The 25,766-nt window shown below is 41.1% G+C and overlaps 2 long non-coding RNA genes across 2 annotated transcripts in view; both read right to left on the bottom strand.

Annotated features, from left to right (window-relative positions):
• Positions 1 to 467: 467 nt before the first annotated feature.
• LOC133270091 (uncharacterized) overlaps positions 468 to 25,766 on the bottom strand; it is a 90,290-nt gene continuing 64,991 nt past the window's right edge. Inside the window, exons 4-6 of the long non-coding RNA XR_009743667.1 lie at positions 9,791 to 9,861; positions 5,527 to 5,609; positions 468 to 741 (exon numbers count right to left, since the gene is read on the bottom strand). This is a non-coding gene — a long non-coding RNA (uncharacterized LOC133270091). The remainder of the gene's footprint in view (positions 742 to 5,526; positions 5,610 to 9,790; positions 9,862 to 25,766) is intronic.
• Positions 10,133 to 24,265, bottom strand: LOC133270092 (uncharacterized). The gene is made up of 3 exons (XR_009743668.1): positions 23,942 to 24,265; positions 23,096 to 23,196; positions 10,133 to 11,223 (listed from the first exon to the last, which is right to left on the bottom strand). It is a non-coding gene; the product is annotated as an uncharacterized LOC133270092 (long non-coding RNA).

The raw sequence follows: 25,766 nt of genomic DNA, 5'->3' as shown, positions 1-25,766 counted from the left end.
GCAGCATCAAAGCATGAATGAGAAAGACTGAAGCATGTTTGCATTAGTCTGTTTAAACACACAGCCAGAAAAACACCAATTTTCTCAATGGAAATAAGACTGTAAGCCTAAGAAGTAGGAAACCAAAGAATCTTCTTATAAGGGTGCAGAGACGGATGCTAAATGCATGTGGAGGTATCACATCAAATAGTGAAGAACATCAGTACTGCCTCACTATACACTGGTCCTATTGCTTAACCCAAGTTACTTGCTTTCCATCAGCAGAGGTTGAGCTGTGTATTCTAGAATACAAAAGTTACTCTATTATATAGTTTCAGCAGGCTGATTCCCTGCTGGAAATCAATGGATGACTCAAATCAAAGACAAAAGGCAGCTTTGTGTTAAAGTCTTGAGAGAAATGTGCAACACCCTACTGCCCAAGGCACTCACACACATTGGAGCATCAATAAGTTAACTTGAAAGAGTGCAAAGGGTATTTTCATCTTTGTTTTGCTCAACAGGAGCAAGTGGCACTATGTATGTTTAAATAATGCATTTATTCTTTCCAAAAGAAGTTCAACATTCATGCAGATACAATAAAGCAACCTTAACTGAGCAGCCAGAATTGTGTATTCCTTCCCTTGGATGTTGATTTTGCAACCAGTAGTAAAGAACTTACACTCAGCTCCAGAAAACTCCTTTGTTGCTGCAGGTACTTCTTTCTTTCTGGGAGAGAGATGATTCTTTGCGTACTTCCACCCTCTGAAAACAACACACACAGAGTACAGACAGAGAAGCTCAGAGAGGGTGAAAATGTTTCACTGACTTGTTTAATTTCATTGGTGACAAATACACTTCAAAACCCCCTCAGTCCGATTTTCCTCAGTGAGCTGGTGTCTGCTGCTGGCTATCAGAGAAAATCCACTCACAAGAGCAAGGAGTATACTCCTTTCATTTCAAAGACCTTTATGAAACGGGACGTTATATTCAGAACTTTAGATGAAAGTGACTGAAAGGGAATGACTGTTTCTTCTCCCAAGTGTCATACACAAATAAAACACAACACAACAATTTTGTCCTCTCATTACTAACTGGGATGAACCCTTGGGAGATGTATCCCAACATATTTCTTTATGTGAAAATACCTTTGTTACTGGGAATTAGCTATGCCTAGTTATGCATACTAACCTAATAATATATGCATACTAACCTATAATAACTATGCCTAGTTATGCTGCCTAACCAAACAGTAACCAGATTTTAATTCACCAAGAAACTTGGACTGTGTTATATGTAAGTTAAAGCACCACTACAGCTTGCAAGAACATGAACTAACCTGTTGAACAGGATACTGCATCATGGTGCAAGAAACATCAATTCCTATCCCCAATCTGTTCTCAAATACACACGTGCATATGGAATGAGTAGATGTAACCTCACTGCTGAGCCTTGCAATAAACATTGCTAAATTTTATAAGAGATATATGAAAAAACTTCTTTTACAAAGTAACTATAATAAGCAAACTTCCATTTGGTTTCTATTTTCAGACAAAATATGTTTATAGGAGCTATTTCAATTCACCCATAATCTTCTCAGCACTAACTCCATGCAGTGCTTCTAGCTGTTGTATAAAACCCCAACCAAACAGACACGAACACAAAACAAAACCACTTGTTTCTTGCTGTAGATGATGACACGGGCACTGATGAAAAAGAATCAGCCAGGCTGGAAAAGACCTTTAAGGTCAAGTCCAACCTTTATCCCAGGACCACAGATACTCAATACATTTGGTGTATGACAGTTGGCATAGCAACTACAGACCACTTCATATCATTTTTAGTCCAGTTGGTACTAGGGTTACAGAAAGCAATGGGCCTTTGGGAGTTTGGTATGTGCTACTGGGAGTGTGTACCGGTAAACTACTCTGTGCCCCTTGTTAACATCACCTATAACCACGTATTTATTCTTATAAGGGATGACAACAAAAGGAGCAGCATCGCTGACAGAATAAACTTGAGCACTGTAATGAAAACACTGCTCTTTTCATTGTGAGTTTTGTCAAAAGCCAATTGAAGAAATCACTTGTACATAGCTCAGAACATGACGATCAGCATGCTGGTTCATCCCAAATTGCTGATGAAATTTAAACAAACTGGCAGGTTTTTCAGGAGGTTTGCATGGATCCAGCTTACCAGATCAGCTTCAGCCCATATTAAATACAAGGCTAAATTGCTTTTTCCACTAAACTGATCTGAACATAGGCTATCAATCTAGCAAGTGCCCAGTTAAAAAGTCTGTTTTCTTGAATTAGCAGCCACAGGCAAACAGTCAGATATGGTAGGATAGTATTTAAGAGTAAAAGACATTCAATTTGTCCTGAATTGCAATGAGCTTACAGTCTATGAATTTGTACAACCAACACAGAAGACCATGATAATATTAGCACAGCCTTTTGTCTCATATGCACAGTGGTGACCTGCTTTGATAGTTATTTTTGGCAAGTCGCATCTAATCCATAGTCTGACATTAGTAAATTGACTCATAGCTTATAACCAAAAAAAAATGGGGTTTCGTTACATTTCTGCATAAACATATTTTTATTTTTAAAGGTTGGCAAAAGCTTGTTTAATATTGACATGATTAACTACGACACTGGCCAGATTCTTCTACATCCATACTTGCATTCTGAGAAGGAAAGTTCCCAGGTTTTATTTCTAGCCCTTACACTGAAACTAGCCCATGGCACAATCTGTCACAGCATAGAAATCAATACAAACTCATGCTCTGTTTGCCACTTCCAGTTGATGGTCCAGGGTGTACCGTCAGCATTGACCAGCAAAGGACAAAGTAAAGGAAATGCGCTTGAGCATCTGGAACAAAGAACCTGCATGACTGCAACTGCCAAAAACTACAGAATAAGAGAAGCAATCTGCCTCCTGCTCATACCTATTGCATACCCCTTTCATCCAGACAGACCTCATGCACATTGCAGAGAACTCTTTCATTAAATAGCTCTCTCACTTGACCATGCTCATTACTGCATAGAATTAGAGCTAGCGCTCAACTAGTTTTTCCCAATCTCAGACGTTTCCTTAACTGCATCTTTGTCATAAGATCTAGTAATATATTGTTGGTCCCTTTATGCACTGGGAGCTGCTCTAAGGTCTCCCCAGAGCCTTCTCTTCTCCAGGCTGAGAATGCCTCTCTGAGGGCTGTGTAAATACAAATCTGCCACCCAAAGGTACTTTCTACCCTGAACGTGCCTTAAATGAGTTCTCCAGCAAAGCTGATCATTTCCAAGTATGCCTGCTCCTTCCAGCTACAGCCATAAGGGGCAACTAGAGCCATTCAGTACTTATTGGTAAGGGTTTTCAAGCATATGCCTTAAATATTACCTCATTCATACAGGTAGGTTAAGTGAAAATACCAGTGCGATGTTCCTCAGACTTGGACCTTCAAAAACCTGCTGCTAAGAGACATGCTAAGAGACATCTCAGACTTTAGAACACACAGATACAGAACAGATGTTCATGAAAAAAAAACCTGGTCAGGGAAGCACAAAGGGAAGAACAGCTTCTCTGTTCTGAGGGGCTTTTTCTTTTAAGTGTTGGTCTACTGCCTAGTCTCTGTCAGCCTAGTAGAAATCTACGTGCCTTATATGGTTTGTTCTGAAATGAATGGTTCTTTTCATGACTTTTCATGACAGATCTCTTCATCCTACAATCACATACAAACATTTTCATGTAATTGTCCTCATTCATTAAAATCTTCCATGCATACAAGAAATCTCTTTGGCCGAAGTTTGCTGTGAAAATCTTCACATGGAATTATTAATACTTGACTTAGCATTTTTATTTAGTATACTAGTATAGATCCTAGTACTAGTAGCTAGTTTAGTAAATAGCATAGATCCTAGTCTGGTTTAGGAGACAGCACAACTTGCTTAGCACCTCACCTTGTTCTGTCGCCTTGTCCTTGAGTAAAATGGGTTCTGATTACTGAGACTGCTGCTCTGCTGCTGGTTTTACGCCCTTTCTGGAAAAACCCAGAGAGGGTTAAAATAAGCCTGGGAAGGGAACCAGACCCTGATAGGCCAGACAGATTTCCCTCCCCCCGCTGCACCCTTTTTAGACTTACAAATGGCAAAAAAGAAACTCGGAAAGTCTTCTGCTTGTTTGGCAGCTAACAGGAAAATATTTCTGTTTGCACTTAGCAACACTCTGAATCACAATTTGTAGTACAAAAACAGTTTACGCAGCCCGTTCTTTTACTCCAAGCTCTCTACAACAGTTTTACTCCAGCTTTGCGCCTTTTAGAAATCTTCAGGGCTGAGAAATTTTCTAGAAGACTCAAGGAAAGATCTCCACAGCTTCCCTTTGGGATACTGCTCTTTCAGAGGATCCTGCTGGTTTTTTAAGAAATAAATTCAAAGGAAAGGCAGATAGCAATAAAAATACCCCCACGAAGAACACGGGAAAGTGGAAATACCACACTTCTGTAAAATGACTGTAATATGTTGGAGTTTTTGCTTTATGATAGAAAATTGATATTTACTATCTGTACACAAAAATAGGAAATTATTATTTTCAGTCTCTAATATTACACAGGAAGGATTTTTTAATCATTAGCTTAATCCATATGCTTATTAAAAAGCATAAACTAAATTACTAATGTAGAAATGCTTGATGTATAAAGTTTTACCTTCTCACAAATGTGGATACCCTCTAAATTCCCCCAGTCTCTCCTCTAATGTGGCTTAGAACTAAAGCAAGGAAGTGAAGATCTGACATTGCTTCAGTTCAATAGAAAGACATTCATTGTGGATCCTGATCCTGAATATATTGTGTAACTGTCTGAAAACTTCTTGCCTTATTAAAACACAAAGAACAGTCAAAGGAAATAGCTGGTAAAACAGTTTCAAGACATCTGCCTAGAATTTTTCATGGTAATTAGCTCAGTTCATAGACTTAAAAAAGATTCATTAAATACAGAACAGTAACATTCTCTACAGTCATAAAATGATAGCTCAGCATTTGTAAGCGCTCATGAAGGCATCTTGCCCTCATCCTAATTAGATACGGGAGTTTAAAACCTTAAAAAAAAGGCGGGGGGGGAGGGCAATACCTACCATTGATTTATGAATTGTGGCATTTTCTATTAGACTAAAATAATGCAAATAGGCTTTGAAAGACATAATCCCAATAGCAGTTTCTGTAGTTATGAATAAAGGCTGTCCTAACAACAGAGTTGGTTTTCTATTCTGGTATTCCACTCGAGTGTCTATCTCCTCAGTTTAAGGGATGTGACCTGAGGCCACAGTCATGATAGTGAACTATATATAACACTGGCAATAAAACAAGTACAGAATTCCTGTAGGAACTGAAAAAACAAATCCCATATGCATACACACATTAAATTGGGATGCTAAGTCTACTTCATGAGTCTCATGCTCTACCTTTTGTAAGATACCAGCATATAACTGAAAACTTAAGCAAAGGTCCACATATGATTTGTCAAAACATACATTAAATCAATTGTCTGCTTACCTACAAGACACACTTGTGACTGTTCTTTGGTCATGAGAATGATTCTCTATGGGCCATATGAATCTCAGGCTGATGACAAGAAGCTGCACATGTGCATAATGAGACCTGCTGTTAAAGGACAACTTCCCACTGGACACAAAGTGCCGTGCTGTGAGATCTTGTACTTTGGCAAGCTCAGTCATCAGTGAAATGGCATTTAATTAATATTTTTTTTAATCTAAAAGAGTAATTGGGTGAGCAGAACCCATCAGACTGAAAGCTTCCCATTGCCATAAGACAGAAATACACTTAGCAGCTATCCTGAGAGGAAACTGGAAATACCATGGCATTGTGCTGTAGTAGTTACACATCACTCCTTTGGAATTGCAGAACTGAGTTCAAAGAGACAAACTGCTTTGTTCTACTACTGGAGGGCAGGGAGCACAAACTTAGAAGACAATTACACAGTATTTGTCACTAAATCAAACAGTGATTGAAGTGGAAGCACTGGGAGCTCCAACACTCAGCTCTCTATGTTGGGGATTACTGCAGAAATCCCAAACATAGCACAAAACAGGTGGATTTGCATCAGTGAGGTATTGAGCAGGAGTTCATTACACTTAAGCTGCTCTTAAATCCTGTGCTCTGATTAAGATATAGCTTGGGTACATCTTGTCATGGGTATGGGCAGCTCAGGCACTGGTAGCTCAAGGCTGTGACTGGATCAACGATCCATTTGGCTAAACTGGAGCAAAAGGAGTTGAAAGAGTCACTAATTGTTTACCTATTAAAAGTTATAAAAGGGGAAACTGCAAACAGTTAAACAAGTAAAGAGGTATTGAAGAGAAGTCAGTAAGACAACTGAAAGTGGATGAACTTCCAAAGGAAGCGATGAACACATGTAGCTGACAAAGCACTCCATTACATGGAGATTATTTCAGTAGTGGTATTTGATTTGAAAGGATGAACAGGCAGGTCTAACTCATCTCTCTACTAATGTTCATCTAATTTCTCTCTCTCCTCTTTTTAAGTTGTATCAGTCTGACATTTCAAATATCGGTGCTCTGCGTAAGTTCCAGAAGTAACTTGTGCCAGTGGGAAGGGAGACATACAGCATCTGAATGAACGTGAGAGAGCTTGATCCACATTTCAGCCTCGTGTTCTTTGCTGAATGCTTGCTGTTCTCCTTTCAGATGTGGAAAGCTGCAGATTGACATATCTCTGGATTTTTTATGTTGTGATACTTTTCTCCTAGGATCTCTGCCCTGCTGGTTCTGGGAAACTTGTGACCTCTGCATTTTTAATTAGAACTCGTAACTTTTTCCATAGCAACATATTATGATCTCACAAGTACAGAATATGTCAAATTGAACAGCTCCTGGTCAAATTAAGTCCAAATAGATATAAATACTGAGCAGCAACAAGATGTATGATACGGCACAGTTAAGAAAAAGAAAACAGACAGCAAAAGAGAGATGGAAGTCTTGGCTTTGGTTAATCCAGAAGTTTGACCTTAGTAATTAATGAATTGATACAAATAGAATAAGATTGCAAGCTGAACTGATTTATATGAAGAGTTCTTAAAACTAATTTCCTCGCATTGAGAACAGATAAAATCCAGCTGTCTGATTGGTGTGCTAGGGCTCACGTGAGACAGAGGAAATGAACTAGTCTCAGGAAATATTCTAGATGGGGACAAAGCATTACTCATAAGGATAAACAGTATAAGCAGGCTGTGAAAGGAAAAGAAATGCTCTGCAACAAAATCTGAGCTCAGATCTTAACAGACCCAGCAATAATGCAATTCAATATGATGGGTTAAGAAAAAGAATAGCATAATACAGCACTTATAGATGTATTTTTCAAAAACATTTATGATACATACCTTGCATATGCCGAAAAATATTTCCTTTCATAAGAACAGCTAGGAATTTTTGTCCTTCAGATACACTATTTACGTGTTACTATAATTTTTTCATTGAATCATGATTACAAACCTTTTTTTTGGTATTACTTACCATCCATGTGAGCTTTTGAAACATATTTCAGTGTCAGCAGGGACTTGCACAGAACAGTACTTCCTGTCACCTTTTCCTTGGCATTACCAAGAAAGGCATTACCAAATTTCCTCTCTAATATAAAGAAGTCTCAGCCAAGAAGAATATATTTTTCTGATTAACCAGACTTCTGCTCACTTTTCCCACAGTCAGTTACTTGTGTTTCCTTCTCCTGCTTTAAGCTAAGATTTTTTAAGCTAAGTTCTGGTGTCCTCAACATGGATCTGTTGGAGCAAGTTCTGAGGAGGTCACGAGGATGATCAGGGGACTGGAGCACCTCCAGTATGAAGACAGGCTGAGAACACTGGGGCTGTTCAGCCTGGAGAACAGAAGCTGCATGGAAACCTCAGAGCAGCTTCCAGTGACTGAAGGGGACTGAAAGGATGCTGGAGAGGGACTCTTCATCAGGGACTGTAGCGATAGGACAAGGGGTGATGGGCTCAAACTTAAACAAGGGATGTTCAGGTTAGACATAAGGAGGAAGTATGAAAACAGAGTCTCCTCATTATTGTCCCATTCCCAAACACTTAGGAGGGCTGATGAGCCTGAGTTCAACCCCTGCAGGACTTCCTGGAAATCTGACTATTTACTCACATTTTGTTGCCTACTCTGAACGATTTTCATTTCAATGTGCAAGGACCACGAAGATGATCAAGGGCTGGAGCACCTCTCCTGTGAATACAGGCTGAGAGCACTGGGCTGGTTCAGCTTGGACAAGAGAAGGCTCCAGAGAGACCTTACAGCAGCTTCCAGTGCCTAAACAGGCCTCGGAAAACCTTGAGAGGGGCTTTGGACAAGGGCCTGTAGGGACAGGCCAAGGGGAATGGCTTTAACCTGCCAGAGGTGAGACTGAGATGAGCTCTTAGGCAGAAGCTCTTCCCTGTGAGGGTGCTGAGGCGCTGGCACAGGGTGCCCAGAGAAGCTGTGGCTGCCCCATCCCTGGCAGTGTTCAAGGCCAGGTTGAACACAGGGGCTTGGAGCAAGCTGCTCCAGTGGAAGGTGACCTTACTGTGGCAGGGGTTTTGAACTTCACGATCTTTAAGGTCCCTTCCAACCCAAACCAGTCTATGAGTCGATTATTCCAGTATTCTACTCATTGACCATGACACCTTAGCAGTTTTAGTACTGAAATACATCATTCATACATCATTCCATTATTCTACTCATTGACCATGACAGCTGTCCTGGGTTCAGCAGTAGCAGTCATGTTTCTCCTTTGTGGTAGCTGGTGCAGTGCTGTGTTTTGACTTCCAGCCTGGGAGCAATGTTGGTGAAACCGATGTTTTCGGTTGTTGCTAAGTGATGTTTACCCTGACCAAGGACTTTGTGAGGCTCATGCTCTGTCAGGGAGGAGGGGAAGCTGTGAGGAAGCAGAGATGGGGCACCTGACCCAGGTTAGCCAAGGAGGTATTCCATACCACAGCACGTCATGCCCGGGGTGGGGGGTAACTGGGAGTTACCCGGAAGGACACAGGCTTCCGGATGGGACTCGTTTCTTGGCCGGTGGTATCGTATTCTCTTCCCTTGTTATTTTCTCTTATCATTGTTGTAGTTGGTAGTAGCGGTGGTGATTTGTGGTGTACATTGGTTGCTGGACTGTTCTTGTCTCAACCCGTAGGAGTTGCACCCTTTCGATCCTGCTCCCCGTTCCTCCGGGAGCGGCGAAGGGGAGAGCCCCGGTGGCGGGGGGGGGGGCCTCGATTGTTGTCAGCTCGGCACCACTCACTGGGAGTGAGTGAACAAGTTGCCTGACGGGGTTTAAACCACGATAACAGCTTAGCAGTTTTAGTACTGAAATACATCTTTCATTTCAATATAATTTCAGACTAGGAAATGTGATAATGTTTTTATTTGGTTTAATTAAAGTGCATTTCCCACTCTCAGGCTTTAGCATAAACAGGAATCAATTGTTCAGTAATAACTCCATGACTTTTCCTCCAAACAAGCAAGGTAACAAGGTAGCTTATTCCCCTGTTCTGCAGCTCTGTCTTCAATGCTAAAGGCTTCTGTTGAAACCTCAGCAAACTGCAAGCACAGAATTCGAGTATGCTGAAGAGAAGTGTAAGCAGGGAGTGTTCACTTCAACCCAAATTGATTGTAGGTTTAATTTATGCAGTTGCATTACTTACAAAACTTATGTAATTAAACACTTAAGCAAGAAAGACGTGTACTAATGCATGTAGTTATGGTCTACATAGCAACATGAAATATTTATAGCTGTGTAGCACCTGTCACCAGAATGAATTCACTTCATGGAGACATCACGCTAAGGACAAGTGAAATTTTACTCAAAAGTCCCCTAAAACAAAGAGAAAACCCATGTGTTAGCAGGAGGTTGCTTTTGTCACTAACTGGAATAGTCAGTTTTCTGTTCATAGTCAGAGAGGCTGAGGAATCGTTTTTACTGAAGACAACCAGGTTTACAGCTGATGGGTAAATCTGCAGATTGCACCATGTCTCTGAATTATATTTTGTCAGGAAGTGGAAACTAATGGTGTTTCCTCAGAGAAAGGAACTTCTATACCTCCACAGCCTATATACTATGGCAGAAAAAAAGGGGAAGGGCAAGCAGAAGGGGAATAGAGGAGAATAACAGGAGAGGAAAATGGAGAGCAGTTGCGGAGCTCCTCTGCGTTCCCTGCTCTTACATTCTGTGAGGAAGAGAGATTACATAAAGATTATGAACTTCAATTCTATGCTGTAATTTTACATGTATTCTTGTGAGGCAGCTAAATCGTTAAACAATTAAACAGATGAAAAAGAGTGATATCAAAATTTACCAGTGTTGCCAATAATTTCCAGGGAAAAACTACCTCAGCTGACGTAAATAATCAGAGTTCTGTTGAATTCTGTGTGTCTTCACCTTCCATCTTTCCAGACAATTCTAAATCAGTGATTGAAACAGGAAACTTCTGTGCATTTGATCTCACGTGGAATTCAGAACCATGGGCTAAGATCAAATGTACCATAATGTGGGGAACAGGCACTCCCGTGGGAGGTTTGACATCTCAGCCTAACAAGCAAAGACTACCCAAAAAGTGACAATCAGGCAAGAGCATATCTGAAATCTCACAGCTCAATGGGAATTGAGTATTTCACTCAAGTCTGCATGGAACCATGTAAGATTCACAGCCTGGAAGCACTGGCTCAAGAGCAGGCACCCGCAACTTTGCTTTCAACTTTCTCTAAAGCCCCATTCACTGGAAAAGTGGCAGTGAATGCAAGTGCCTGCACTGCAGCCACTGCACTCATTCCTTACACCACATTGGTTCTTACTGCACCTATCCAAGAAGCAGGAGGCACAAGTGAATTTCTTCTTTCTGTAAAAGCACAATAACCCACATCTTCCATCTTCTGAGAGAGTGCTGTAACTGTCAACCTGTTCTGTTAAGAGTAGGCATTACTGCAGAGCAAAGCCAAGTCCACCCCATTGTTTCTGAGGACTGTAACCAACAGGGCAGCATTAACCACATTCTGAGAACATTTGCTGGATGCAGTCCCTTGGGATCACGAGAGGAGATCATCACATTTTTAGCATCTGATCTGATTCACCTACTGAGAACTTCAGGGAAGGCAAGCACTTCATTTGAGAGCCTCATGGATCTATGCACTAACCAGCTAAGTCTTTCCAAGACTGCTGTGTCTCTGGGGACTTCAGTAGCTTTAAAATAAAAGAGAAAGATTACAACTGATAGTAGTGCAGCACAGACACAGAGGTTTTTCCACATTGCTAATTTAGGACCAAATTTAGTCTTCAGACTTTTCTGCGCTTTTAAATCTTTATTTAAAATCTTTCAAATATGAAAGACCACATACAAATGCCACCTGCTATCTGGGCTGGACGGGAGGTGATTTTTTTGGCAGCACTGAGTTTTTAAAGAACTTCTTATATCCAAGATTTATTTTGTAGTTCTGTGTCCGTGCCCTCTGGGAGTCTTGGTCTGAGAACTTTCTGCCGTGGTTTCGTTCAGTATTTTAATTAACATTCAGTTTCTTTCTCGTGTCATGGAGTCACACTCCTCCCACCACCCACACCCCAACTGAAGTCTGGGTTTCTTTACTCCTTTTTGGAGAATTTACTATCTGACATGAATTGCCTGAGCCTCCAGATTAACCATCCTGGTATATATAAAGCGTAAAACTTCAAAACAATCAAATGAGCAATAAAGGTGAAAGATGGCATTATCTGAGAATAAATGTTACATTGATGGATCAGCTGGAAACATTTCAGGAGCTGTATGGAATTTGTTCTCATTTCCTAGTGGCAGTCAGTGATTTTTTTTCCAAGGGAATAAATAGGGAATTAATTGCTAATACTAGAAGGCTAAAACATATCCATCTATCAAAAAGTGATCTGCTACACTGCACTTCAGTTTTGCAGAAGGAAAGACACTGTTCCTCAGGATATTAACTCCTCAGAAGTGCCACTCTGTACTTTCTTTGTTCTTGCATGTAAGGATGAGTGCAGGCTTTAAACAAAGGCAATCATCGTTTGTTTCTCTAAGTGGAAGACACTGCAGAATTCCCTTCATGAAACAGCATATGGAAATAAGAAGCATAACCTCAGAGTATCCAGTAAAAGGAACAAAAATCCACAGGGCTGCAGACCACAGAACTGCTTCACCCACAACAAAAAGATGAAAAAGAAATAGACTCCACCAACCTGTGCTACGTAACCAGATATTTCTATTTCAGTCTAATCCTTTTTGAAGAGCCAAAGTTGTACTCTAGGCAAGAGGCTTGTCCTTTACCAGAAACAGCACCCAAAGAAAACCAGAGAATGCTGTACATCAGGTTTACTACCCTTAAGTTTTTTAATTGCTCTGACTGCATCTGAAATTACTCCATGTTTTACACTGCTTATTGGTCTTGCTTTTAAGAGTTTCAAGTGACAGTTTAATACTGTGAAATGTAATTGCAATTGTAATAAAAATAAAAGCTATACTTTCAAAATGTTGCCTTAAACATCTCTTAACAGATGCCTTAAGGTTAAAATGCATGCATTCAGCGTCTGTTACTGAGTCACCATGACAGAGATTAGATCATTATATTTGTGTTTAGATTATCTGCTGTAAACACATCCGTGTGACTGTCCTGGGATTAATTTGATGAAGTATGATTTGACATCTGGGTACTGTCATCTTATTGTTATCTGCTCCTCACAGGGTTTGTTGGCAATTCCAGACCTACCTCCCCTGTCCAACTAAAGGGAGGGAAATAAGAAAACGGAAAAGGTCAGACATCTGAAGCAGACTTCATCATGCACTTAATATTTACATCACAAGAATGAAGGGAATAACTGTAACTGCAGGCACATCAGCTAAAGGACAGAAGCTCTTTTTCCTTTGTGGTGCAAGCACCTTCTTGCACAGAATCTGGCACTGATTCTTTTCCCAACTGCACGACATTTATTTCCCATTCTCTCCCAAGATGCCAGCAACCCAGCCTCTAGCTACTTTGCTAAAACAATTAGTTTTGACTTCTCTTGCCAGAACTGTTGCATCACATTCTAAACACTTGCTCCTCCTACTGTGATAAAACTTCAGGCAGAGAAACAGCCATGTGCTGGAGCAGCTCTGTGGTGCTGGGGACACATACAGGTTTACAGCAGTATGTCTGCTAAATCACTAGGAAACCAAATACTGCCAAATTTTCAACCAGCCTTTACTGGGACATGGTATTAGCCCACATATAATTAAATGCAAAGATCTTCTGACACTGAGCTATTCAGAGAACAAAATCTTCTTGAAACTACTGGACCCAAATAGGCGGACTGTTACTGGTATCTTCTTTCTCCTCATGCCAGTTCCAATCTTGTTGGCAGTGGGAGTATAAAACATTTGTAAGTACAGATTATTATAGCTGAATGGAGCTTGCCTTCCAGCAAACTGGAAGCTCACCTGCCTGCCATGAAATCCAGGGGCAATCATGCTATGTATGTCACTTAGGTAAAACTGAACCCTGAAGTCTGAAAACTGCAATATTCTGTGTGATTCAGACTCCCTATCAAATATCCTCAGCTTCAAAACCCCACTTTGCAACAGGAGGGTTTTGAACAGGAGCTCAGTTCCGTATGTGGTCAACCAACCCATGCTTCATTCAGAGACCTTTTACCTTTTAATTGTGACATTTTAATGTGGGCAGATGACACATCTGGATCCTTTTGTTTTGTTACTTGCATCCACAGAGCAAAAACTGCAGGAGAACATTGTGTGCCTTTAACAGAACAGGGTGGGGATAAATTGTGGCTATTATAATTATGCTGATTTAATGTGGGATTTTTCGTATGTATGAATTTTCTCAGGTGTTGTGTAGCAGTTCCAAGGGACAGCCTGAGACAAGTTGTCTATGGAAGTGTTTGTAATGTCAGCCAAGTCCATTCTCCTCATTGGATGAGCTACAACAGAGATAAGCAAGGTCCAGGTCTGCAAAGTGATGCACTTTGGCTGGGATACTGAACATTACATTTCAGTGTCAGCTTCGTAAAACTTCAAATCATAGAATCATAGAATCACAGAATCGTTAGGGTTGGAAAGGACCTTAAGATCACCCAGTTCCAACCCCCCTGCCATTTGAACTTGCCATGGTTAAAATCTGAATGATCTGTCTCTGCTGTTTCTTTTCTAGTATAGTTTCCAGTGTGGCATAATGGCTTTAACAGTCAACAGAACCAGACACATTGTAAGGGCTCTAATCTTCACTTGCTTCTGCAGTTTTACAGTGCAAAACCAAATTCTGAGGTGCTTATGAAGTCCACAAGAATAAGTTTTAATACAATGCATTAGTTTCTCCCCATTCGATTCTAGTGAGGGCAACAGGATTCCAGGAATGTGCTTGGTCCAAAAGTTTCAATGTCACTGAAACCCTAATCTTTAGAAAACACTGGAAGATGAACTTTGACTGTACAGACCTTTAAATAAAAATAGCATTCTTATTAATGTATTCTTCCCAAGTGCCTGCTTCTTCCTAGCATGTTTCCCATCCTAATACTGTATGTTTTTGCAGCTGGCAATTGACATTGCCAATGAGCCTTTATGTTCAATGTTATTTAATATATTCCCATCAGAAAGCTATTTTTACTATATAATTTCAGTATCTTCTTGAAGTGTCTTGCATATAATGTTCATATTTTAATTTGCATTTTTCCCATAGGATAAGTAGATAAAGATTCAAACAACAATATTGAAAGAATTTCAGCTTGTTTGCTGAAAGAAGGGATTTTATAGAAACTACTTTGTTTTACAAAAAAAAAATGAAAAAGTGCAACTTGATGCTTAAGATGGCTATTACTTGAGATAACCAAGACAGCACCATCATAAAGGACCATTTGCATTTAATTTTAGATGCATGGGAAAATAATATGCTCAGTTATCATTAAAAATGGTAGGATTTATAATAAATCCTTACCCTGAAAAGTTCTCAGAATATTGGCCCATTCTATACAACAATCTCTTCAACAGCTACAACTGGCCCTTTAAGAAGCAGCTTGCGTGGAGCTCCTATGAAGCCAGGCTGAGAGAGCTGGGCTGGTTCAGCCTGGACAAGAGAAGGCTCCAGAGAGACCTTACAGCAGCTTCCAGTGCCTAAACAGGCCTCGGAAAACCTTGAGAGGGGCTTTGGACAAGGGCCTGTAGGGACAGGGCAAGGGGAATGGCTTTAACCTGCCAGAGGTGAGACTGAGATGAGCTCTTAGGCAGAAGCTCTTCCCTGTGAGGGTGCTGAGGCGCTGGCACAGGGTGCCCAGAGAAGCTGTGGCTGCCCCATCCCTGGCAGTGTTCAAGGCCAGGCTGGACACAGGAGCTTGGAGCAAGCTGCTCCAGTGGAAGGTGTCCATGCCCAGGGCAGGGGTTGGAGCTGGATGAGCTTTAAGGTCCCTTCCCAAGCCCAATGGTTCTATGATTTGCCCTAAAGGAGAAGACTGTGATTTGATAGTAGGTGTCTTTCAATGTATTAATGCAATATTTGTAAGCTAAACCTTAGAGGTTATAGCTATATACTATTCAGTGGTCTCACAATCCTTTCTAGCTGTTCATACATACAAAATTCAAACACCTAGCAAGGTGGAATCAGTTCCATCTGAGAGTACAGCAGCAACTGTAGGCTACAAATGGTTCAAGACCAGGTTGAACAGAGTCTTGGGCAACCTGGTCTAGTGGGAGGTGTCCCTGCCCATGGCAAGGGGTTGGAACTGGATGATCTTAAGGTTCTTTCCAATCCAAACCATTCTGTCATTCTATGATTCTTTCCTTTACACTTCAAATCTACTTTGCGCATGAAACTGTAATTGGCATTTTGTCCATATCACTCTCAAAGGGAAGTTCCTGATGACTGGAAAAAGGGAAATATAACCCCCATTTTTAAGAAGGGGAAAATGGATGGCCCGCGGAATTACAGACCAGTCAGTCTCACCTCTGTGCCTGGCAAAATCTTGGAGCAGATTCTCCCGGATGGCATGCTAAGGCACATGAAAAACAACAAGGTGCTTGGTGACAGCCAGCATGGCTTCACTAAGGGGAAATCCTGCCTGACCAATTTGGTGGCCTTCCATGATGGGGCTAAGGAACTGATGGACAGGGGTAGAGCAGTTGACATCATCTACCTGGACTTGTGCAAAGCGTTAGAAACTGTCCCACACGACACCCTTGGCTCTAAACATGAATTTGATGGATGGACCACTCGGTGGACAAAGAACTGGCTGGATGGTCACACACAAAGAGTTGTGGTCAACAGCTCAATGCCCAGCTGGAGACCAGTAACGAGTGGCGTCCCTCAGGGATTGGTGTTGGGACCGGTCTTGTTTAACATCTTCATCGCTGACATGGACAGTGGGATTGAGTGCGCCCTCAGCAAGTTTGCCGATGACACCAAGCTGTGTGGTTCGGTTGATGCCCTGGAGGGAAGGAATGCCATCCAGAGGGACCTCGACACGCTTGTGAGGTGGGCTGATGCCAACCTCATGAGGTTTAACCATGCCAAGTGCAAGGTCCTACACCTGGGTCAGAGCAATCCCAGGCACAGCTACAGGTTGGGCAGAGAAGAGATTCATAGCAGCCCTGCGGAGAAAGACTTGGGGGTGTTGGTCAATAAGAAATTCAACATGAGCCAGCTTCAGTGCGTGCTCGCAGCCCAGAAAGCAACCGTATCCTGGGCTGCATCAAAAGGAGCGTCTACTCTGCTCTCGTGAGGCCTCACTTGGAGTATTGTGTACAGTTCTGCTGTCCTCAACATAAAAAGGACATGGAACTGTTGGAACAAGTCCAGAGGAGGCCATGAGGATGATCAGGGGACTGGAGCACCTCCCGTATGAAGACAGGCTGAGAAAGTTGGGGCTGTTCAGCCTAAAGAATAAAAGCTGCGTGGAGACCTCATAGCAGCCTTCCAGTGTCTGAAGGGGGCCTATAGGGATGCTGGGGATGGACTCTTCATTAGAGACTGTAGTGACAGGACAAGGGGTAACAAGTTAAAACTTAAACAGGAGAAGTTTAGATTGGACATAAGGAAGAAATTCTTTCCTGTTAGGGTGGTGAGGCACTGGAATGGGTTGCCCAAGGAAGTTGTGAATGCTCCGTCCCTGGTGGTGCTCAAGTCCAGGCTGAACAGAGCCTTAGGTGGCATGGTTTAGTGTGAGGTGTCCCTGCCCATGGCACGGGGGGTGGAACTAGATGATCTTAAGATCCTTTCCAACCCAAACCATTCTATGATTCTATAAAGCTCGCACAGTGTGGGATGATTTACGGTGTTGAAAGAGTAGATACCATTTCCATAGGTTTGTTCATATGGACATAGCTCCACTGCTGCATTACAGTAAGATCTAAATTTCTTTTCTGCTATAGTCTATTAAATAAGCACAATCTGTCCCTTCCCCTGGACTGAGAAAATTTTTATTCACAGACAGCCAGTATAAAAATACTGTGACCTCTTTACCAATCTTCAAGCCAATACTTTCTGCTGAATTGGAAAAATAATCTTATGTGGCTACAGAAATAATGTTTGTGTTTTATCAATGTTGTTCCCACCCAAGGCTGGATTATCTGTTTCACATCCATTTAAACACAGGAAGGTTATGACAGGGCAGACAGCAATCTGGACTTTATTGGCTGGGAAAACTGACCTCATAAATCTGATTTGATACATCTGTCCTTTCGGCTGTCTACATACATGCCCATGCATCCAGTTGGCCATGTGCCTGCTCGGTGGTAGATCAGCTTCTGTGGCTACTGCAGAGAGGATTTTCCATACCCCCCCCCCCCCAATAATAAACATACTGAAAGAAGTGCAGAAAGTAAAATATGTTTATATAGTAGCTCTAAGAGCTTAAGAGAGACAATGTACTGTGATGATCAAGGGTCAGGAAGCCAGTCAAACTACCTAGGGAGATGTTGGTTATGTCTATCCGCTTCTGGAACCAGACATCAGTGTTACTCTCATTAGCACACTTTGTCTATGAACAGAGTAGATCACAATGTTGCAGGCCATCTAACACTTCAAAATACCAGACTTCCAAAGAGACCAAGTTTCAAGTAGGGAATGATCAAAACTAGCGCTATGTAACTACAAAACAGGTACTATGATGCAACAACTACTTCAGGTAAATGAAGTTGCATTTACTAGAGCGAAACATTCCAGTTTGCCACGAAAGACACCTAAAGTCTGTAGCTCTGCAGCACAACGCAGATACATAATGGTGAGTTTCTTGCAGGGAGACACTACTGTTCTGGGCATTCCATGATTTACAACTATCTGTACAGGCTTACACCATTTGTTGTCCATCATTTAATATAATTAATGAATAAAAGAGAAAGAAAAAAATCAACCTAAACCCCACATTTAGAATCACAGAATCATAGAACAGTTAGGGTTGGAAAGGACCTTAAGATCATCCAGTTCCAACCCCCTAATTTCATCCATTGCCTTTTCAAAATTAAGACTGTCAATCTATAAAAAGTCCCTGTACCAAAAAGCAGTTTTAAAACAGCTCATACTGGCTCAAGAACGTGTTTTCTTTCTGTTCACTTCCACTAGTCTCTAGGAACTCTGATGTGAAACTTCAGAAGTGCTGCTATAAAACTACCTGGAAAAGTGACACTATATGATAGAAGTAGGAACAAACTAAAAATTGAATATTGTCATTTAGAACGCTTCTCTCCCACCTTAGATTTTCTTTTTCAATAGACACTTAGGTAACTTCATGACTGATAAACCTTTCTGTTCCCAATGAACGATTTAGTTGCTAGATGCATACAACAGCAGTAAAATATAGACCTAAGAGGCCTGGCTTCTTTACTGATTGATGCTTATTTCAGGTACTGTTGTTTAACTTCACAGTGGGAGAGCAGATGATTAAAAACCAGATTAGCCTCCACACTATGGATGGATTTGCAGTCCAGCTTAGAAGGAAAGCAAGTAAGAACAGGCTCATGCTATTGATCCAATTTTCTGCTATGAGCTGAGAGGATGCAGCAGTTAGATCTGATTTTACAATGAGCTGGTTCCCAACAGCTCTTGTAGTAGTGCAGGGTAAGGTAAGAAAATCATGGGAACAATAGCTGATAGAATAATCCACCCATTGATTTCTACTCCCTGCTTACGTGCCCTGTGTTAATTGCACGTTGTGGTTTAGCACTGCTTTCAGCCTGTGCTTCCTGAGTCAAGTAGAGTACGAAGTAAAGCAATGGGAAAAATCAAATTCCTGAATTTAGTCCAAATGGAATTGGACAAAAATAGACTCAAAGATTTGCACTGCAAATTTGATTCTGGAATGAAGGTTGGGTTGGTTGTTTTGGTTTTTTTTTGTTGTTCTGGTTTGGGTTTTAATCCTTTTCACTCAGCTCTTCTTTGCAATAAGGGCAATGTGAAAGGAGAATGCTGGGAAAGAGAAATGTTCTTGTTCCCAGCAAGCAGGTTAAAATATTAAGGGAGGTGGAGGATTTGAGGAACTCACTTCTGACACAGAAGTCACAGAAAAAACTTAGCAGGGTGGGATGAGCTGCTGTCAGTCACCTCTTCCATAAATACTTTCTTTGCCAGTCATGCTAGAACTTGGTTTGCTGTCTCTCATCAAAGCACTATGTAAATGCTGATAATTTTAATGCTGGACATCTAAATGCATGACAATGTTAAATATAATCCTAAAGGGATTAGGGTTAGGGTTAGGGGTTAAGGTTAGGTTAGAAAGGGAGACATTTAAAAATAGACAATAGCTCAGTTCCACTCCAGCACTGGGCAGAGCCTTTGCATGCCCTGCCTTCCCCAGGTTTAAGTTAAAATTCAGACAACTAATAGCATTTCCTGTCACACTGGGAACATCCCTCTTTCTTTCTGCTTTACCTGGACAATACCTTTAAGAATCTAGGAGTTCAGATTTACAAATCTGAATGATGATTTGTAATGATGATTTACTAATACTATGGATGATCAAATCCAATTCAGTATCTCCCTATTCTCCAGCATTTCATTCAAACCACAGGTAATGAATGCCCTGGTAAAAAAGTATTTGGTTTCATTCCAAAAGGACACTTTGTGACTGTAGAAGTTTTCAGCAGCTCATGTGGCTGAGGAACTGACAGTCCACATGTAAACAATAAATACATGATGGAACAAAACCCCAACCAAAAGCTTTTCACACTGACCACAACATTGTACAAAGACTTAGGACCAGCTAAAAAGCTGCATGCATTAAATCAAGCTTAGAGTGAATAAGCAGGCACTCTTTGAATATCCTTTAATTTTACCTGGACCTCCAGAACCCCTTAGGAGCTGTCCTTCTTTATAGGAAAACATTAAGCATATGCATTACATGAGCTTTGTAAGTTTGAGTTCTGCTCTTAATATAGTAACACAAATCCTACGTTAATTTCCAAGCAGAATTACTTTACCATTCTGACGGCTTGCATTTGGAATGATACAAATTTTGGAAAGGCTTAATGGAATGACAAATGCAACATAAAATTGGATTTGCATGTCCTGAGGAGAACAGTAAGAAAAGGAAACCCCAAAATACCAACTCCCCCTTCTTGCATAATGCAGAACAGTTTGAAGATATAACGTGGTTCAGCATTTCAAAAGAATCACAGCATAGCGAGGAGAATGATGCCAAGGCACACAGGAACTCATACAGCACCAAACCTTTAACACTTGGATATTCACAGAGAAGCCAGGCATGATGCTACGCACAAGGCAGTTACACATCCATGCCTACTCACTGACTCCACTGCATGGTCTCTCAGATTACAGAATTAGGCAAGAGCCTTTAGCAATACTGATTTATCTGCACATTGTTCTAAACAGCAACCATAGATAGGATGGACAATCAAAATTCCTTTTTATGGCAATGACTGCCAATGTCTTGTCTTCAGGTTTGGAAAGAGGATATGAGGTGTGCATTGCATTAAGAAAAGTAGGAATAAGATTGATATCCAGGGTAGAACCAGTAACTCACTCTCATTTGGGGATCTAAGTGGGGTTCTTCCTGCCACCCAAAGACAGCCCAAATGAGTTTCATAACCTCAGCTCAAGATGACCTGGCCAAAACACGTCTTCTGCCCTTGGTTCCAGAACACTGTTATTGAAACACTCTGTACTTCCCCAGACTCAATGCAGTCCTGGGAAGATAACAAATCCATTGATCCAGGCACAAAATAGTGTGCAAATCTCATAGTGGTGATAACTGCTTCATCCAGTTCTTCAAGAGCATGCAGAGTAATTTTTTGTTTGCTGAGCACTACATGATTACATTATATAAAGCTGCTGCTAGCAGTATGAAAACAATATTAAAAGTTTAACTAAGACAATGTGTTTCAGAAGAATTTGCTTTCTTTGGAGCTGGAATGTCCCCATAAAAAGGCATGATCTGTACTAGACTGAGCTGTCCAATGATCTGCAAATGCTGCACATTGTGTCCTGGAGTAAACCCTGCTTTCTTCAAGCCCAAATTAGTTTGGATTTCTCCTGTGCATTCAGAGAGCATTTTCAACTAATGCTAAAACTACATGTCTTAAACCTGCAGTTTGATCTGTGGGCTTGACTTTCACAGATGCACTTTCACTTTATAGTACTGCATGTCTAATGACAATGCCAAGGATACCGGGTAGGGAGTGTGTGACCGTGTACCTGAAAAGCAGAGCTGGTTCCATTTTCAAGGCTTGATCTACTACCCTGATTTGGCAATAAAAGGGTTTGGTTTTTTTCCCCAAATTCCTCCCTCTTTCTGCTAGCCTGCTGAAAATACTATTATTTATGCAGATCTGTGCAGCATACAAAATACCATTCAGAGTTTCTCCCTGCGTCAATACAGACTCATAGTTACTAGCAGCTTCCTGCTTCTCCCACAAGCCTCTCTCTCCCCACCTCACCTGGCTTTCCACCAGTACTTCACCCCATCTCTACTGCAGCAGAACTATTAGTAATTCTAATACTATATATAGTACTATATATATATATATTAAATAGTACTATTTCCTCTTAAAGTTTGTATTGCCAAGTCTCTCCCACCTCCCTGTTAATACTTGTGGTCTCACATTAGCACACAATGAAAGAAAGTCCAGGCTGCACAAAAGTGAGTCAGTTAAGATCTTCATTCCTGTTAAAGGCTGAGGTATTTTAATTTTGCAGACTCTGAGAAGATTTACCCAGCAATACAGAGATGAAAGAAGATGAGAAAATGTCTGTATTATTGAAAGCAAAACCCAGTGCATGAGTGTTACAGCCCTACCAGGGATTGACTTCAGGACTAGTTTTCCTCATAGCAAAACTGAAAAGCTGTGCCGTCATTCACTTTTCAATTTGGAATAATTCTCACACACAGAACTATGCCTTTTACTGCAGAACAACTTAATGTACATAAGCCCTTCCACACTGACACAGATCAAAGGTAGTTCTAGCCTGGCGTTCTGTCTCCAAGTGTCCAGAAGATGTGTAGAAAACAAGTACAAGAAACTGGGCAACTGCAGAGCAATTTATTCCTTGATATACCCTCCCAGTTTACTGCCTTTTTTAGTAGTAAAACCAAGTTGTAACTCTGGCAGAGTCCCAGCTTTTTAGACTTTCATCAGTTCAATTGTTGCTACATAATTCAGAGTTCAGGTCCTGGAAGGCAAATATGATATAAAATACTTTCAGAGCCTTACTTTAAATACAATCATTTGCAATTCTTTTCAGCCTTTTCCCAAAGCCTCTTCAAGATTTAACACTAAAGGCAAGAAGATACTGGACACAGAGATGGTGAAGAGCAAGTCCATCCTTGGAGTCTTCTTGTGTCAGGGCAGGATCCCCCCAACTGAGCACATTCTTTAGGCTATTTTAAAATGTCCCACCCTTAATAGTCAAATGCATCTCACTCCAAGTTCAATGTTAAGCCTATGATTCCTAATTTCACAGCAGGACTTCCTACTACATCTTTTTTATCTCCCCCAGATAGTCCGTAGGGACTAAAGCTGAGCGGAGAAGCAAGGGTCAGTCATAGACAAACACTGATATTTTTCCTTTGTGTGTGTACACATGTGTATGTGCTTGGGCATGTGGACATTTTCACATACATTTGTGGGGATTGCCTGTGGGCCAGAGTCTGATAAACAATGCATTCAATGCAGCCACACCTCTAGCAAGCCCTGCTGCTGCATATGAAGATTCAGCAAGCCTGAAAGAAGGAGAAATTGTGCTATGATCACGTGTCATTTGCCCACATGTCATTTGCCCACTAACATGGCAAAAAGGATCAGATTATAATACTCACTCCCTGTGGATATAAAATCCCTGAAGCATCTGCTAACTCCCAGAGGTCATAAGCAAAGTATGGCCATCCTGGCAAATTATCCTCATTATCTCAGCACGCGTTATGCACATGTGATGGAGCCAGACTCTGACAAGGAGCCATAGTTTCTCTTAGAGCATAGTACAAGAGTGGTAGAGAGCAAGAATATGAGGCTCGTTTCATAGATCACAGCAGAAAGAAATCATTCTACACCAGAGTCTGGACTCTTCTCTGGTCCCAAATCCTCGGCAGCAAAGCAGAGGAGCAGTGGTGGAAGCCATGGCCTTTCAGGGAGCGTGCGAATCACAGCTTTGCACCTGGACACACAGGTGGTATGTCCAGACCTCCTGGAGAATGGCCTCATTTCATGCTGACACTGGATGAGGGAGTCTTTAAACAGCTATGAGCTGTGCTGACAGTGCTAATTACACCCCAGAAGAGAATACCACTGTCAGACTCTGTGGATCTTAGAAAGATTCATGCTAGCACAGTGTTAGTAGTGTATAACCTGTCAAAAAAAAACAAACCAACCCAAATCATGGAAGCATGTGCATTACTAGCTCTTGAAATGCCCGTCACAGAGAGGAATATGAAAGGGACACCAGATCATGTGTTCATTATGAAATTGCACTGAAGGAGCTTTTGTCCCCAGAGAGAGACCTCACACAGAAGTCCATCCACACCTTGTGAGCTCTGACTGACAAACTCCATGGTTTACAAGGAGAATTCAGACTCCAGCCCAGGTCTGGTTCAGACAAGTGCAGAAAGACACATACTAGGAAAAATACTTCCAGCTACTAAGCAGTGTATCTTAAAACCTCTTATCCTCTTGCAGAAGAGCATGGAATAAGCATCTGAGAGCTGATTTTCAAAATCCATAGTTCTTTTATCATTTTAAATAGCATTTACGCTCTCATTTGACCCTCACTGCCAACCAACAGCTGAGTGTCAATAATAAAGGCCTTGTGTAGTCCGGAAGCATAAGAAACGTTACTCTAGTTAGTTATAGTTCCTCTAGTATCAATGTAGTTACTCTATAGTTACTCTGTCTTTCCAAACAACTATCAGGCAATATCTCTGCTGAATCTGAAGAGTAATATAAAGTTTTTCTCATAGCTCTGCTCTGTCTCTATGTCACTGCCATTATAATCATATCCTCTGCAGCAACACTTAAACAATCAACAGACATTTGATTTTTTAAGCTCAGGCTTTTGAGATGTTCTCATTTATAGTAAAATGGTTTCTTTCTACTATATAACTAATCACAAGTGAAAGAAAGGCTGCATATCACTTCCTTTATCCATTCCATAATAACTGAACATTTCTAATCAGCACTTGGTTTGAATTGTGGTGTATTGGAAACACTTCATGTACAAATCAATGTTCCAGAGCACCCAGGTTATATTCTGTATGTATGGGGGTTGGACTAGATGAGCTTTAAAGGTCCCCCTTCCAACCCAAACTATTCTGTGATTCTATGATTCTCTGTATTATCGATTCAACTGTGAAGCCATGTGGCAAAAATGATTATGAAAATATTTACAGGAGACTGAGTCCTCCAGCAAATCAGTAATGAACTTGTTTGTCTGACCTATTTGCTCATGACCTATAAGTGAATGTCTGCTTTTTGCTACAAACTTCTATCATACACATAACACTATCAAGTGATGCTACCTATACTAACAAAGTAGACCCCTTAATCCCTGTATCAACTTGTTCATTTTTTGTAACCCAAGAGGAGAATCTGCATTTTGATTATTCCTTCCTACTTCTTGATTAATTCAGGCAACCATGGTTAAGCTTCCTCCAGATGAGTATTAAGGGAAAAGTTTAGTATCTCTTTACATTCAATTTAGCCCTAGGAAGAGATGTCTGAGACATGTTGATGCAGGATAGCTATGTTCTATTTTCTGGAAACGTTTAAAATTGGAACCGATAAATATTCCTTTAGGTAAAACAGACACTGTCTCACAGTTTGAATGGCTCATCTGAGATGTTCAAAGCTTTCCCTGTATTCACACGGAAGCTAGTGATCTAGGGGAAGTGGATTATTCTTGATACACCTTTTTTCATGTAGGGACAGTATTACAAGGAAGTATTGAATGTAACTGTTTACACACACAAGGTGTCTCTGAAGACAGTAAAACTTGTTAACCTTATCCCATGCCGTATACTTTCATGGGATCTCTGACAACCATTGTGCTCTGTGGGCCCCCTTCTCAGTGACCTGACACGTCTCCAAAGTGTCAGGATTTAGGAACAGCAGCTGTACACACCTGTGCTACTTGCAAACTCACAAAGATTTCAGAAAGAAATGAGGAATTTCATCATTTGGGGCAGCTTGTTTTCTCGAAGAGTGTTGCTCCTAAACAGAAAAGCCCAGCCACTTCTTCTCAAGTGCCTTCCCTGAGCCTTTCAGCAGCACAAAAAACACTGACTCCAGGAGGAATCCACCT

Source organism: Pezoporus flaviventris, unplaced genomic scaffold (assembly GCF_033815535.1).
Source record: "Pezoporus flaviventris isolate CSIRO_AGI_PZ_B2104156 unplaced genomic scaffold, CSIRO_AGI_Pfla_v1 ptg000017l, whole genome shotgun sequence".
Classification (NCBI taxonomy): Eukaryota; Metazoa; Chordata; class Aves; order Psittaciformes; family Psittacidae; genus Pezoporus; species Pezoporus flaviventris.
This window is presented reverse-complemented; position numbering and strand designations above follow the sequence as displayed.